This window comes from Cydia splendana, chromosome Z, assembly GCF_910591565.1.
Source record: "Cydia splendana chromosome Z, ilCydSple1.2, whole genome shotgun sequence".
Taxonomy (NCBI): Eukaryota; Metazoa; Arthropoda; class Insecta; order Lepidoptera; family Tortricidae; genus Cydia; species Cydia splendana.
The window spans coordinates 38,181,624-38,193,564 of record NC_085987.1 but is presented as its reverse complement, the minus strand read 5'-3'; positions in this window follow the sequence as shown (position 1 = coordinate 38,193,564).

The window sequence follows — 11,941 nt, the reverse complement described above, 5'->3', positions numbered from 1 at the left end:
CTAGAAAATTATCCTTTATTCTTCTTCAGTCGGTCCCTCAATACTGAGGACCGTGACATCATGTCCTTCTGTTGAAGACCAGGTTAATTCCTCCATAGGGTTCTGTTCCCCGCCAAGCGCATGGCCTCGTGCAGTTTTAATTGCATAGGTGCCGTAATTTGAGCACCCCATCTAGTAGGAGGAGGGCCCTGATGAGGTCTCGTGCCTTCAACTTTGCCCGTCATTATAACTCTTTCCAGGCCGGAGAGCGACGTGAGAGGTGTCCGAAGTATGAAAGCATTTGGTCCTGGCATAGTTATCGTTGATATCCTTCATAGCCCTTAACTTTTGAGTATGTCTACAGGAAAGACGTGAACACAGTTTTGTGTTCGACCCACAGCAGCTATGTATAGATAAGCTATGTATAGAGGTTGCCACGATATACCAATGTAATACATAATTAAAACTGCGTCTGGTTGACGTAACTGGTAACCGAAGAGCTGGCGGCTACCTCGCACAACGTATCAGCATTGCGATACAGCGAGGAAATGCCGCCAGCATCCTTGGTACAATGCCTCAAGGGCCTATTTTAGATTTAAGCTAGTTATTAATTTCGTTTAGTAGTACCACTGTATATATATTATACCAATAAAAAAAAAAAATTAAAACTTAATAAGTAATTACCTAGTACATATCGTTACAAAATATTTCAGTTTCCTACAGGCGAGAACAATGGTTCTCAGAACTGAGGCAAAACAAGCAATATCCAAGATTACATCAGCGTTGACTCACTGTGTCGGTTTGTATGCCTTGCACGGCGATAATAAGTCTATGTAAGACTTGTTAGGTACACTACAATAGCGTCACATGATGCCTAAAGGTTGACTCACGCTAGACTGGGCCGGAGCTTCCGGTACGTCGCTTTCTATGGATCGCGTGATCACCGATCAGCCGTCATAGAGAATGACATGTCGGACGCCTCGGCCAGCACGGGCCGGTCTAGCGTGAGTTATCCTTAATCATGTGGTTTGTCAAATAAACAATAATATATGTATATGCAATCCCTATCTGAAAAATGATACAAGCACTACGAAAACTCTAAATTTATACCAGTTATGCTCAACTTGCTCAGCAATCATGGGTTCTACCTATTACGGCTATTACTAGCAATCTAATTAGGGTAGTCATACGTCGGGATTTCCCCTGACATGTCAGGATTTTTGGTCTTTTGTCAGTATTGCGGGGGGAGCTGGAGAGTGATAGGGTTTTTCAGAAACCTGAACTACCCACTAGAACAGTGGTGGGCAAAGTACGGCCCGCGGGCCATCTGCGGCCCGCGAATGTATTTTATCCGGCCCGCCGCCGGTCCTATGAAATAATTAGTATATGGGGCATATGGGCTATATGGCATTGGCTCACGATTATCACAAATTAAAAAAGAATTGGCTACAATTCTGGCCCTCTACTTAAATTTCCTAAACTTTCTGGCCCCCCATGAAGAAAGTTTGCCCACCACTGCACTAGAAGGTTACTTGCTAAAAGTTTGGTGTTTGGCAGAGGAAAGGAAAGGTTAATGCTGACAGCGTATCCACAAAAGGAGTATTATGAGGATTTTTAGAGGCGGATCTTTCTTTAAAGAAATTACCATTCAGGAAATGTCAGGATTTTTAGGGTGATGTCCGGACTTTTGTCAGGATATTTCGTTTGGGAACCATAATCAAGTCGTAAGTAGGTACCAACCTATGTTTATACTTGTATATCGAATTCGGCTTTTACAGCTTTGAGGCACTTCTGAAAAATTAGGTTGATATGATATGCTTCTTTATAAAAATGTCTACTCCTATAATATCTAAATACGTAGTGTTGTCCGGATCATTTTGAACACCTCGCCCGCCTTACAACTTCTGCTGTAGACTTTACATCTAAGTAGGTACCTACTTACGTGTGTCTTGTGCTCATGTGCAACATTTACCTCTTTCCTTGTATTTAACTTGTATGTATGAACATGTAGGCATTCTATAAATCGGAAGTACCTAGAGTCGGACCAAGAAAAGTCTGCAGCGGATTTGATAGCCCACGCAGTGCAAGTGTTATTTATTTTACACATCATAATTTCATAAAAGTTTGACGTTTAAAATAACACAGTAGTTAAGAGAGTGTAAAACTGACGCTGAATTTATGTTGGTTTTACCAGGTTTTACTAATGGCCTAGACTAATAGACGGTCTGGAGGGTGAAACGTCATTAAAGTTGCCTTTGAGGTTTTATAGCAATCTACACATCAGCTACTCTAATAGAATATTAATATTCTGTTAACAGGTTCTTGGGACGCATTAATATTATGTTCAATGTACTTATCGTTAAATAATCGTAGGTATATTAGTATTATTAGAGTTGGGTGTACATTTTTAGGGTTCCGTAACTCAAAAGGAAAAAACGGAACCCTTATAGGATCACTCGTGCGTCTGTCTGTCCGTCTGTCACAGCCAATTTGGTCCAAAACTGCTGGACCAATTAAGTTGAAATTTGGTAAACATATGGAAGTCTGTGACCCAAAGACGGACATGTAATAAAAACAAATGAATTTTAAGCATAGGGGGCTCTTTTAGGGGGAATATGAGAAAATTAAAAAAACAAAGTTTTGCAAACCATATCGTGTTACATATTAAATGAAAGGGCTTATTTTGAGGATCTCAAATATATATTTTTTTAATTTTATATGAAATAGTGTGGAAGTTATTTAAGAAAATAGGCAAAAAAATTACCATTACGGGGCCCCGGGGGCCCCTTAACTCCGATACTACTGGATCTAAAATTTTGAAAAAAATACACATAAGTAATAGTTCTTTACCTATGACAGGAAAACCTATTAGAAATCTAGAGTCAAGCGTGAGTCGGAATTAAGAAAAAAAACGCGGTTGGGCTGTTTTAGGGACACAGCCGTAATGGTTTACGTGAAACTCGGTGTGGACAGCTTTTGCGAAGGCCGAGCTACGCGTAGGGCCGAAGGCCCGAAGCAGCCCCCAGTAGCTTTTTGAAACGCACGGCCGAAGGCCGAGTTGCGGGAGGTTAGTGTTCAAACACAGAACAATTATAGTACAAGTGTCTGAATGCAAAGGTCGAAGGCCCGGACCCTCCGACATGTGCATGCTACCTGCAAAGGAGATCGTCGATTTTGTTCTATCTTTTGTTAAGCGATTGGGCCCGATACCTATAGATTACTGGAAAAACGTATAAGAAGTCTGCAATTAAGCGTGAGCCGGACTTAAGAATAAGAATTGCGGATAAGCTCTATCAGGGCCACAACCGCAATTGATTTACGTGAAACGTGGTGTGGACAGCTAGTGCGAAGGTCGAAGGCCGAGCTCCGCGTTGGGCCGAAGGCCTGAAGCATCCAAGAGAGGTGTGCCTCCACATTAGGTCGAAGGATGATCTTTAGGAGGTTAGTGTGAGCAACAGAACAAATAATTGGTTTAAGTACGAATAGCTAAATGAGAAGGCTGAACTGCCGTATATCAGAGGGTCTACTGCGAACACCGAAGTTCGCAAATTGCGGGGATTTCTCTTTTACTCCAATGATACCGTAATTAGAGTGACAGAGTGAGATGCCAGCGATTTGCGAACTTCGAACAAATTTAAAGATAGCCAGCCGTGTGTGGAAAAATTGAATGAACAGTTGAATGTACTTATGAACTTCGCTTTGCTCGCTCGTTCGAAAATGTGTGCGGAACCCTTGGGACGCGAGTTCGACTCGCACTTGACCGGTTTTTTTTATTGTTGAATTCAGTACCATTTTATTAACTAAATCGTTTCTTAGTGCCGAAATACAGATCACATACCTAGTAGATGTGATCTGTATTTCAGCATATACATACATAATAGATTCATATAATTATAGAAAATTTGTCCCGGTAATTTGTAATTCTAATTGCATTTAAAGAATGGATCTTACTAGAAGTGTCTGATAAGACACATTTATTATGATTCTCGAATCAATCCGTGTAAATAATGACATTGCGATACAAAACACAAATGACTCAAGGCAGGCAAACTTACACAATACGATAAAAATATGGTCAATTTTCCTCATTGTACTTCGCGTCAAAGGTAAATAGGTGCAAGTATCGAGGCGCGTTTGAGCTTTGCGGGCAAATTAGAATGTGTGTATGTGTGTGTTTCATTTTAGAGCACCCATTCCTATGTTTAGCCTAGATAATTGAGTGCTTTGAGCCGTATGAGAGCTCGAGCTCTGATGAACTCGTAAAACTCGAGTAGACACGTAGATGGGCTCCTGATTTTCACTGAGCGGAGTAGTCAAAGCAAACATTAGTGTCATAGGAAGATATCGTTTTATTTTACCGACTGTCAATTATTTTCCGTAAAATAACTGCAGGTTTTTTAATGCTGTTACCAAAATCATTGTCTCGTTGTCCGGTATGGTACTCGCAAGGCTTTTACTAACAGCTGAACAAAAAACAAGATACCTATTATACAAAATAAATCTTCTGTGAGACTTTCGGTATGTGCACATACTGAAAGTCTCACAGAAGATTTATTTTGTATAATAGGTATCTTGTGGGTACCTTTTGTGATAGTACATATTTACCCCCTTAGTCATAAACGCGCTACAAACCTAAATTAGCTAATAATTGTTTGTCCTTATTAGTCATTTTGACCTATGTATTTCTAAGAAAGGGATAAAACATAATTTAACTAAATCAGGCCTGTAAGGTTTTATGAATAAGGGAGTTAGAAAATACATAGGCAAATTAAAAAAAAATATCTAAAATATGAAATAAATGGTCTGGAATGCTTGATGTTTACCATATTAAAGGTTATTATAAAAATAAACTGTCGTATCTAGACCGATTTGAACTCTATTAAAGCAAGCATGGTGGGTACCCTAAGCCTATGGACACCTATCAACCTATCCTATCTACTCTGCAGCGGGCTACACTACGGGTACATGCAATTTTAACCGGGTGACTCGATACTTTTTCGTATAGCAGTTTTGTACTTATTAGCGGTATGCTGATTGCATTCAGATAAGTTTAGTATATTAAAGTTTAGTATTATAGGTATTCTGAAAATTAAATCCTGTTTCAAAGTGATTTTTATCTAATTGCGCTAGTTAAATACATATATGTAATTATGTAGTGAAATCTATGTGACATATACTTGGTCAAGCAAATCTTGTCTGTCTAGCATAGCAAAACAATATGTGAGTTGGGAGTTACCTGTGGGCTGCATACAACGCTCAGCTGTAAAATGTACTTTTAATGTGTACATTTTTTGGACAAATTACGAATTATATGCGGATCTAAATTGTTATCGAATTTCCACATAAGCCTTAAACTTGTTAATTCATCACATTGAGCATTCATATTAAGTTTTCACCGAGGCCTTACAGATGACTCACGCTAGACCGGGCTGTAACCGGACCGAGGCGTTCAACGTGTCATTTTCTATGACGGCTGATCGGTGGTCACGTGGTACTTTCCATAGAAAACCATGCGTCGGAAAGCTCCGGCCTGGATCCTTTAACCAGAGAAAGGCGTTTTCACCGGGTACCTATTACAGAGCCATATAATGTTACTGAGTACCTAGTATAGCTGAATGGCATGAGCGATCGGCATCGTGTAACGCACTTATCGTTCTACAAGCGAAGATAATCCGCATGTTGCGGATGCGGTATAATCAATTTGACAAACCAAAAGCAGTTTTAATAAGTATGTATTTGTTTGTTATGATGTCCCTAGTTGGGGTCGGTTTGTAATGTGATTGGCTAATCTCCACTGTTATAGATAGTGACGCTTGTTGGGATGGTGACGTGTTTAGATAAATGGTAGCTTCGAAAACGGAACAATTTTGAAAATAACACATTGAAGCATTTTCTGTTTTTATTGCAACAGTAAGCAACATGCATTGGTAAGCTTTAAAATAAGTGTTGCCAAAGTATGAAGTGCTCCTGGTTTTATAGATAGGTAGTTAGAGTTACACCAAGATAAGTCTGCATCGATTTTGATAGCACACGCAGTACAAGTGTTATTTTAAACGTCAAAATTATATGATATTGTGACGAATAAATAAGACTTGCACTGCGTATGCTATCAAAATGTTACTGACTTTTCTTGGTGTGAGTCAAAATATTAGTGATTTCGAAGTTACCCTAATGCACCTTTCTATACTCTTAAGATTCATTTGTATAGCATTGAACATTTTCGTTTACAGTTTTGTAGTATATTCGTGCCTTAAATACCATAATTAAGACAGATATTTTATGTAATGGGGCAGATCTGATATGTTGAATGTGTATTTATTAGGTACTTTACTAAAGAGTTACGATATTGTAACATCAGGATTATTACAATACATTTAGATTATAACATAACCCTAAAATAACAATATAATTGTAGGTAAGGTGGTGGTACTAGTGTTCGACATGCTAATGCCCAATAGATGACACCTTGCTTCACCTCTATTGACAATGACTTAAGTTTCAAGATGACATGTACTGGGACCGCGTCGAGCATCAGTACCACCACCTTACTTGACAATTTTGAATCATCGAGACCATTAGAGACACTACAGGGTAACAGTTTAAAGTCTATGGAGTCATCCATTTAAATATTTGCCCCCGTTACAGGCGTCACCCGGTAGGGTCCCTCATCGCCCCAGTTCACCCTCATCTCATGGACTGGATGATTAGATTATCCCGTCTCCGCTCTACTTTAAACGGACAACATTATTTAATTTCGAAATAGACTAGGACTAAAGCGCGAACGAAAGTTAACCATGTAATGCGATCGGTCCATTCGATTTTGCTGTGTTTTTTTTGCCTGCTTGAACTCCATATATGTTACGGGTAATGTTAGAAGGTTGATTGAACTTAAGTGAAAGGTCTGTTGATTCACTAAAATTCCTGATATTTTCGTATTCCGGCCGCATTCCTGACAAACGGCCAAAACTCCTGACATGTCAGGTAAATTCCTGACAGGTAACCCGGCCTAGTCCGGGCCGAGGCATCCGACAATTTGTTTTCCATAGAAAGCAACCTCCTTTCCTTGAACTTTTACCTGTCATAGAAAATGAATTGTTGGTTGCCTCGTCCCGGACCCGAGCCATTCTATAGTTCGTTTTTTAGCATTAGAAAGAACTTGAAAGAAGGTATGCGATCTTGACATGTCTTTTAATTGAAATACGCTTTTTAAAAATCAATAACTATTACTTATGAAAGCAGAAGAATATAAATGATCGTATTAGATTCATAATTGTTACATATTTGCCGTAACTTATTTTTAAAATGTGTTTTTCAATTAAAAGTCACATCAAGATTGTTTACCTTATTTCTAATGCTAAAAAAAAACGAACTATAGCGCGAGGCATCCTTTACAGCTTTACACTAACGGAATTGAACATGTATTAACCCAACGTTTACGTACCGAAGCCCCTTCCCAGTCGAAAGTTCAATTTACAAAATGTTCTTAAATTCGGGCAATCCCGAAGTTAAGCATAATGGAGTCGTTCAGTTGTATGGGACGGTCGAATGTGATCCAGATAATACATAGTGCGAGGCAAAAAGGGGTTAAAAACCTAGTCCATTCTCTGCAGGGCCTTCGTACCCTAATATTATGTAGGTAGTGGTTGACCGATTTCGTGTATGGACGGATATTATGTCTATTTATGGGTTATTTAAAAATAAAATCATACATTATAGAAAAGTATACTTATACCTCTCGCGTCTAATGATGGTCCCTATGACAGTTCCGTCAATTCTTTTTGATCGGCTTAGGTAATTTAAAAAAGTAGGTAATGAAGGCCTATTTTAGGCTATATGGCTACTTATTAATTTTTTTTAGTAATACCACTGTATATATCTTGATTGAAGTAATATGTTTTTACCCTATGTTTTCAAATTATGACCAGTACTTATTGAGATAAGGGGTTGTGCACAAATCACCAGAGGTGTTTTCGGCTACTTTTTGACCCCCCCTCACCCTTGGTGATATTTGGTGAGGTTTTTGGCTACCCCCCTCCCCCCACACAACCTCACGTGTATTTGTTTGAAATTTTTTCATTCGACCTAATTTTAAGATAAATAGTATCATACATAGAAAAAAAAATATGACTTAAATTAAATGTTAGGTACATTTCTTAATAAATGAACGTGCTAAACTTCCAGAAATGTCTACAAACATTTAACGTGATATAATCCATAATAGACGGCCCTTTCCAGCTTCACTGGGATAAGCTGCACAGGGCGTCTAACTGACTATGTTATTAGTTTTAATTTTTTATTGATTTTTTTTATTGTATCTAAGTATATTCAGTGTTTTTTTCTAATTTTGTTAATTAATTGTTGATTGTGTAATTATGGATCACGTTCCTGAAATGAATTAATTTATTATTATTATTCATTATAATAATTCACTGTCATAGGGAGCATCATTCGACGCGAGAATTATAGTGATTCATAATTCAGATAACTGCCTATTTAGTTATAATAACTATTGGAGCTTGGGACGGATGTTAGTGTGGGATGCTACCTGCGTAGACACACTGGCACCGTCCCACCTCCAACGGACTACTGTAAAAGCGGGCGGAGCGGCGGAAAGCGCCGAAATTCTAAAACGTAACAAATATAAGAGCCTCGGCAGAGAGTACCATTTTGTACCATTTGGAGTTGAAACTCTAGGTCCATGGGGTCCCAGCGCGCATAAGTTGTTCGCAGAAATCGCGAAGCGTCTGGTTGACGTAACTGGTGACCGAAGAGCTGGCGGCTACCTCGCACAACGTATCAGCATTGCGATACAGCGAGGAAATGCCGCCAGCATCCTTGGTACAATGCCTCAAGGGCCTATTTTAGATTTAAGCTAGTTATTAATTTAGTTTAGTAGTACCACTGTATATATATTGTATGTAAATAAATGATTTATAATTTTCTATTAAAAAGAAAATACACAATAACTATATGTGACGTTCCACGGGAAAAGGTACCTTATGAGGGTTTCTAGTTTCGGAGATATTAAATGTTTTGTAAAGAGGTGAAAAAATTCTCAATTTTTTTTTATTGTGTGATCTGAAACCTTAATGCGTAACGTTTGTTTACCTGTTTTTATTTTTGTTATAAGTTAGTTATAAGCCTAGTAATGTCGTCTCAGAGTTTAGTAGAAAAGGTACCTTATGGAAAAAAGATTGAAAATTCCCAAAAAAACTAGTCAATACGGGAAAAGAAGTTTGGTAGAGAACTGTATTAGCATTCTGCAAAACTAATTTGATAATTTTAGTTCTGGTTGGGGCGCCTCGCAAATATTATAACCGTACATAGACCGACATCACAAATCCAAGTAGACTGCTATTATACCAAAGTTACTCTCGTCAAGTCTTTCTTAACTAGAATAATCTTCATTTGGTTTGGTCGCATGCAGTAAATCAGCCATTGGTTTGCTGAAAAATGCCAATACCCGACGCATTACCTTATGGAATATCTGAGGTCATTGAACCTCAATGCCGCTTATCTTCAATAGCAACCGAAATATATTATTGATAAGAAATAGACGATTTATACCATCTTAACCCCAAAATATTATTAGTTTATCCTAACTGTTCCATCATCATCATGCCTCATCATGTAACTTGACCACAAGGTACCTTTTCATTACATACAAATTATTGGTCTTTTTTAAGATTATTATGACGAAGAACTAATTAAATTGGGGGCAGTTTAATGTAAATTAATATTTTCTATTCATAAAAGATAAACTATAATATGATTGATATTTTGTAGTGATGTATTATTAGATTTATTTCCATAAGGTACCTTTTCGTAAATGTATGGAGCAAATACTGTTATTGTTATGTAAGTTTAAAGTGGCATAAGGGGTTAAATATAGTATTTAGTTGGGGTTTTAGGATTTATTTCATTTGAATGACAGAATTTCTTTCATATGTGCTCAGAAAAATTGATTGTGTGTCACATTAAAAGTAAAAATATTCAATTTTGTGATTTTATATGAAAAAGTCAGAAAATACATTTTCACCTCTAAATCGGTATTGTTTTTTGCTTAAACTGTCTGTCAGTGTCGTTTTCTAATAGATAAAATTTAAATCTTGAGAGCTCATTGCAATCAATCGTGAAAATGAAATAAAACTTTATTTTCAAGAGATTGGTTAGTATACACATAAATCAGTCGATATCAAAAGTTTCTATTTGCATTACAGAACAAGTCGCAATATTTTTTTAATCTCAGATATATAAGGCATTATTATTTGTAGTCAACTATGTAACTTACTTCAGGAACATAGTTTTTTAGGCGGCTAAACTTAAAACTTCTCTATCGTAAAGTTGCTCATTTCACAACATTATTTTCAAAAAATCATATCTCTGTAACTACGCAACCTAGAAGGTTGATCTTTTGTGTTATCGATAGCTTATTTATTGTAGATTACTGGGGTATGCATAACTCCATACCCGCCATAAGGTACCTTTGACCGTGGGACGTCACATATAAGTACAGTTTATAAATCATGAAAATCCCGATACAGATTACCATGTGTATACAACTATTTTTATTAGAAACTTTTATTTAGCTTTACTGCGAATACGTACATGTTAAGTGTAAGCACATACCCAAAAAAAAAATAGTCAGATGTAGACATCCTAATTAGGTATTACGGTAATAGGTACCGTAAAATGGGGTGAGTAGGGATTGCGAGATTTGCGAGGAGAGTCGGGTTATGAATGGGGAATCCTATTACAAATGGAGCTATAGTAATATTCATAATAAAATAAAAAACGATTCTACAACGTTTCAAAATCACCTTTTGTATGAAATCCCATCTCACCCCAACTACGAGGGACTACGGGGGAGGAGGGATTTTTGTTTATCGTTAAAGTTATGAAATGGAACTACCGAGAATCATAAAAAAATTAAAATACAAACGGCCGGAACATTTATTAATAAAATTAAGTTTGCATAAAATGTTATCGAGCTTTGAATGTCAGTTTTGTCCCTACTCACCCCATTTTACGGTACTTACCTATATTTTTATTCCACACTTTTTTTTCGACTCGCCTTACACATGTGGCAGTTGCTTAAAACCAGAAAAAACCTGACACAGATATTATTCTTATACAAACCGGTATGAGTACCTACTTAGGTATAGGTATATATTTTGACGTTTTGGCCTTGTAAGGCAAGGAGATTTCATCTAAAAGGAAAAGACGAGCCTGTAGCTCAGACATACCTAACCTTACTCATCATTCATTGTCTCAGTCAGTACCATTTTTGGGATCCCCTTTTTATGGGCAAGCCTCGCATGCCCGTAAGAATAAATGTATAGTTATTACCACTTCAGTTTCCGCACACCGCGACGTTATTGTTATCAAAATAAAGGGTAAATGTAAATCTTGTCGACTGTCAGTGACATCACCCCCACTCCTATCGCAGTCGTCACTAGTAGGACGAATCATAGATTAGGATTGTGCTTGCAGATATGCTTTTTTATATTCTGCCTATTTTGCCCATCGCGTCACAGTTCAGTAAAAGCGAAATACTTATCTTAAAAGTATATAGTTACAGATACACTTTCTGAAGAATGTGAAGAAAGACTTTTAAGTTATTTATCTTTTACTGAACTGTGATGCGATGGGCAATGTTATGTTAAAGGGCAAAGTTTTATACTATACCAGTATGCGTGTGCGTGCGCCCCAAGGCCTACTCACCTTGCAAAAATCGTATACGATTTGTTGGAAGGTGAGTAAAGGTCTTATTTTTGAGGCAAGGGTCCTGATAACAAATAACTCCTATACCAAATTTAAGAGTAATTAGTTACTGACGAATTAACATTGATCTGCTCATTAGATGAAGGATTTATTCATACGTTAGATCATAGTTATACAACAAGGAAGCATAGGAAAGGTTAATAAATAAATTATAATGTGGTCCTCGAATCATTACATT